Genomic DNA, 6,094 nt, shown 5'->3' with positions numbered 1-6,094 from the left:
CATTTAAACTCCAATACCCCCTGGCCTCCGATGCCATTCTATTTAAAAATTATATCTATAACCTTAACAATCTTACAGTTTAATAAATAACCTTACATTTCAATAACATATCATCAATCTTATATCAAAGAAACAGGTCTACAGTTCATTCCCAGTAGCCTATATTAATAATAATAGTAATAATAATAATAATAATAATAATAATAAAAAGAAATATAGTGTTATATAATAATAAAACTTAAAATAAACCTTCAACAATCTGTAATATATTTTATATATAAATGCATGTGCACAATTACCCTCAAACAATAAATTTAAATACAGCATACTGTATCTATTTTGAAATAAAAATTTAAAGAAAAGCAAGAAAAAAAGAAAGATGAAAGAGAATAAATGAATATATGTATAATCATTAATCTTCTGACCTAGCCTGCATCATGTAGACTAAACACAAACAGTTAACAAAGCTTGTTTAAAGATTCCAGTTCATGGGGTTGTGACAGAAATCTCACGCGTTTTTACGTTCAGCCATGCCTCTGCCATTTCATGATTTAGAAACTTCTTCATCTGACCTTTAGACACAATACAAAGTGTAGCAGGATATTTTAAGGAATATTGTAAGTTCATTTGTTTTGCCGTATTTTTCGCTTTGATAAATTGCCTTCTTTGATTTGCCACCTCTTTGATGTAATCTGGAAATAACATAACTTTATCTTGTTTCCAGGAAAGGCTTCCACCCTCTCTTGCCAAACCCAGGATATAATTCTTTGTGGAGACTTTTGCAAATTGGATTATGAAGGTATAGTCAGTCCCTTTAGCATTTGGCACACAAAATGCCTGCTCAATATCAAGTAAATAATCAGATGGGATAGGGAGTATGTCATGCAAAAGTTTATCCACAAAAATAGGCAATTTTACATCATTAGATTTTTAATCCCAACAATACATACATTGGATCTTTGCGTAAAGGCCTCCAGTTGAGAAATTCTGTCGTAGCCATTTTTAAAACATACTTGTGTCTTAGTTTCATTCCCAGCCATTTGGTCTTCTAGCTCGTTAATTTTCATCTCCATTTTTTTGCCATGACGGATTAATTAGATCCACAGCTCCTTGCAAGGCAGTGATGGAATTTTGGATTAAATCCAACCTTTTGGCTTGCTCCATAAATTGTGAAGACAAAGTCTTTATCAGAGTAAATAATTCCCCTATATCTTCTGTTTTCAAACTTTTGACACCGTAGGTATGGGTAGGGGTGCACGAAACCCACTTTCCTGGTCTCGCAGCTTTTTGCGGTGGGGGGGAGGCACTTCGCTGCTCTCCCCCCGAAGTTCAGGTCGGGGGGGGAGGTTTCCCGCCTCGCCCGGCCGAAATTCAGGCCAGGGGGGAGGCTTCCCGCCTCGCCCGGCCGAAATTCAGGCCGGGGAGGAGGCGCCTCACCTCGCCCGGCCGCGAAATTAAAAGTTAAAAAAAACACAACGCCCCCGTGATAGGCTACGTGACGATTAATGTAGCCTATCACGGCTAGATCTGCAAAATCTTTACGTAGACTACTGCGACCAAATAAGGAACGGGAATGGTGGCTCCCCATGGGGGCCGCCATTATCTGTACGCGCTTTTTTTTCTTTTATAGTCACCTGTGATAGGCTATGCGATGATTTACATAGCCTATCACGGCTGACTTTGCAAATCTAGCCGTGATAGGCTACGTTAATTGTCACGTAGCCTATCACGGGGGCGTTTTTTTTTTTTTTTAGTTTTATTGGAATGGCGGCGGCGGCAGCCGGTCAAAAGATCGTCTGCCGCCTCCGCCCCTGACGAAGACCCGACGAACCGCCGCTGGGACCCGCTGCCGGGAGGGACATTCGGCAAAGGTAAGTCCGGTCCCGGGGGTGTGTGCAGGGGGCGGGGGGGTGCGGAGAATTTCTCCCCAAAACTTGTTCGGGGGGCCGAACACGTTGGCGCTCGGCCCCCCGAAGTTTCGGGGAGAAATTCTCCGCCAACCCTAGGTATGGGGGGAGTTGGCGGTGATGCCAGCCCCTTTCTTCCCCGCGTCTCTTCCCCATGACAAGATGTCTCAAACACATCTTGCAGGTCCTGAGATGTTCTCAAATATTGTTACTATTTCTTAAATCATCCCTCAGGAGTTGTTGATATTTCTTAAAGCATATATTATTATGGAACACGTCAGCCCTGTTTTCTCCTATGAAATAGGAGTTTCAGAACAGCTTTTTGCATTGGTAAAGCTCTGGGGAGATAATCCTGGAATCCAGCCCCCCCACTATCTTGTGGGGGGTACTTTTCTCCAAGACGTTATCCAGAGCTGCCTTGCCCTCCTTTTTAATTCCAGGGGGGAGATGAAAAGGTTTTTCAACCTTCTAAAAAGCTGTTTGAGAAAGCTCCCATGGAGAGCCTGTGGGATGCTACCAGAGCGACATTTGTTCCAACCAGAAGTCATTTTAACCCAAATGCTCTTGATGGGGCTACCAAGCTCCTCCTCCTGTATTTCTGTGCAGAGATATGTATTTTTCACATATTGTGCAACCCCACCTCCCTTTCTGTTCCTCCTGTTCTTTTTGAACAAGCTATATCTGTCAGTTGCTGTATTCCAGTCATGGGAGTCATCCCACCAAGTTTCAGTTACACCTATCAAGTCACAATTTCCCTCCTGTGTTAAGAGTACAAGTTCATTCTGTTTGTTTCCCCTACTCTGGGCATTAGTACATAGACATCAAAGATCATGTGCTTCATGGTCTGGCTTTCTTCCTACATGTGTCTGAAGACTATTAGTGGGCACTATTAGAGATGTTCTCTCCATTGTTCTTTTCTGCCCTCCCAAAGAGAGGCACTGCTTTGCTTTCTGATGGATGTCTTGGCAGTACTGTCCATGCACACCATACCGCAGGCAGCTTGGAGCTCACAGTGCCAGCCATGCAACTTTCCCAAGTGTCCTGGTCCCGAGGCCAAAAGACCCTCCCACAAAGCTCCCCCTGCTCCCCCAAAGGGCCAAATGGAAGAAGGCTGCCATGAAGACTTTCGTGGACCATGTCCTGAAGGATTCCTCCTGTCCACACAGTTCATTGCCCTCCCATCTCAGGATTTGCTCCCCTTCTGACTCTTCCAAGAGCAGACGTGGGGGTGTCCCCATGAACTAAGGGCAAAGGAGAGTCAGACATTTGGAAACAGGCTCAACTACTATTCAGGACCTGAGAGCAACCAGGTGTTAGGACCAAGATCAATTCCAGAAATGCAAAACATAGCAATGCCCAGGTAGAGCTTGATACTGTTGTTCCGGGTTTGGTAGGGGGAATAGAACTGAATGTGGCCATCTCTAAGATCGTTGCTTGGTATCTCTTGGTTCAGAAATTAAGCTCTGGTTCAAAATTGGGAAAGGAGTACGACAAGGCTGCATATTGTCACCCTGCTTATTTAACTTATATGCAGAGTACATCATGAGAAACACCGGGTTGGATGAATCACAGGTCGGAATTAAGATTGCTGGGAGAATTATCAACAACCTCCGATATGCAGACGATACTAACCTAATAGCGGAAAACGAAGACGATCTAAAGAGCCTCTTGTTGAGGGTGAAAGAAGAGAGTGCAAAAGCTGGTTTGAAACTCAACATTAAAAAAATGAAGATCATGGCATCTGGGCCCATCACTTCTTGGCATATAGAAGGGGAAGAAAAGGAAGCAGTGACAGATTTTACTTTCTTGGGCTCCAAGATCACCGCAGACGGTGACTGTAGCCATGAAATTAAAAGACGCTTGCTCCTTGGGAGGAAAGCTATGGCAAACCTAGACAGCATAGTAAGAAGCAGAGACATCACCTTGCCGACAAAGGTCCGTCTAATCAAAGCTATGGTTTTCCCAGTAGTAATGTATGGCTGTGAGAGCTGGACTATAAGGAAGGCTGAGCGCCGAAGAATTGATGCTTTCGAACTGTGGTGCTGGAGAAGACTCTTACGAGTCCCCTGGACTGCAAGGAGGTCAAATCAGTCCATCCTAAAGGAAATCAACCCTGAGTGCTCATTGGAAGGACAGATACTGAAGCTGCATCTCAAATATTTTGGCCACCTAATGCGAAGAGAAAACTCTCTGGAAAAGACCCTGATGCTGGGAAAGACTGAGGGCAAAAGGAGAAGGGGATGACAGAGGATGAGATGGCTAGATAGCATCACCGATGCAATGAATATGAACTTGAGCACGCTCCAGGAGAGAGCGCAGGACAGGGGGGGCCTGGCGTGCTGTGGTCCATGGAGTCACGGAGGGTCGGACATGATTGAACGACTGAACAACAAAACTGGGTCATTATCCACACCAGCACCCCTCCCTGTTCCTCAAACCAGGTAAATCTTTTTGGGCAACCATTAAGACACCGGAAGCCAACCAAAGTGAGGTGGAGGGTGAATTGCCATAGGCACCTGAAAAAAAGATACAACTAAAATTGTAGTTTGACCCTACAACATTCAAGATGGCAGCAATACAAACAGTTGCTGTACAAACAGAGAGCCGGATATCAGATAACAATTTTGGGCAGACATAGAAGCCACCATGTTAAAGATATTGCAATATAGGACTAACATGATATCTGAAGGATTTGAAGCCCAAAGTTCGACAGAAAGGTGGGAAGCACAGTTCACACAAGTCTTTAACGACAGGGATGAACTTGAGCCTGGAACAGTTCCACAGCTAAACGTCCTCAGCTAGATGAAATGAACTTATGCAGTTGCCCCCAAACTCAAAAAGGCGTTGAAGGAAGCTGCCTTGGACCGAGGTCAGCGTTGTCTACACTGGGCCACACTGCAGATAAAAGCACCAGCCTGCAGCCCCCTGGCACCTCCATTTCCTAAGAAGGTCTCTGAGACCCACATGAAGATGGCAGCATGTAGAGACCCTCACATTGCTTTGGAGGAATTATAGCTTCCCGTACAAAATCTTGTCATACCAACAAAAGAAAAATTAAAATTAGGAGAGGTAGGGCACCTCAGCAGAAAGGCGCCTGAAGGGGCTGTGCTGCCCAGCAGTGCCACATTGCCTGCTCCTGGACTAGACTGAGTAGCAGTGGCACTCCAGGGTGTCAGACGAGAGTCTTTCCCAACCCGAGCTGGAGATGCTGTGGATTGAACCCCGCTCCTTCTGCATGCAGTGTGTGGGCTCCACCACTGAACTTTCCTGCCCACCTGTCCCACCAGCGCATCTCCTCCAGTACCAGTCTCCCCTCCTATGTGACCCGAGGTTCATATCAGAGTAAATAGGAAGGGTGAGTGGAGGCATGTTGGTGGTGTGTTCAGGGAGTCAATGTGCACCCAAGCGCTCTAGCCCTGTCCTCCCCATGCCCGGACAGAGATGAGTCCATCAATCCCTAATCCCCCTCTTGCCCACTGAAGGCACAGACTAATCTGCCAGGCTTCGGCACCATCACAATCAGACTTACCCTTCTGCTAGTGGAGGGCTCAAGAATCCATGGCCATCACACCTCTTGCACCTCCTCTTGGGCAGCAGGGCCCTGTACTTTTTAGGGCTGGGACTTTAGTGGTACCTCTTCAAGTTCGTCACCCCTGGTATAATTGACACAGACCTGCTTTCCCCCACCTAATGCAATCCAATTGTGTCGCACTGTAAATCCCATCATTCCAAGCACCATAGCCAAAGGCACAGGTTAGGATGATGGGAGTTCCAGTCAAAAACACCTGGTGAGCATGCCAGGTCTTAGACTTCTCCCAGGATCCATTTCAGCCTGCGGTTCTAGAGCCATGGCGTGAACCTTGGAGTCAGGTGCTCAGCTTCACAGAGGCCCAGGGCAGACCCTGACAACTAAAGTAATATCCATTGACTTGAGGGTGCAATGATGGTCAAGAAGAAGGCATTCTCGGCTGCCACAGCCACCACATGGTAAGCATGATTATGTGCTCTCACCAGTGTGCGGTCACATTTATTCTGATCCTCGCATCACTTGTGCTCAAGTCATTATCCAGCCTGCTTCATAGTCCAAAGCTATCCTGAAATCCAGGGAGACATCTCAGCACCACAGTACCAGAGGGGACACATAGTTGTGACAGTGAGACTTGTGCTTCGGCAAGAGCTCTAGCTGT

The sequence above is a fragment of the Heloderma suspectum genome, chromosome 2, assembly GCF_057233095.1.
Source record: "Heloderma suspectum isolate Gila_16-S chromosome 2, 16-S_ref, whole genome shotgun sequence".
NCBI classification, from domain to species: Eukaryota; Metazoa; Chordata; class Lepidosauria; order Squamata; family Helodermatidae; genus Heloderma; species Heloderma suspectum.
This window is presented reverse-complemented; position numbering follows the sequence as displayed.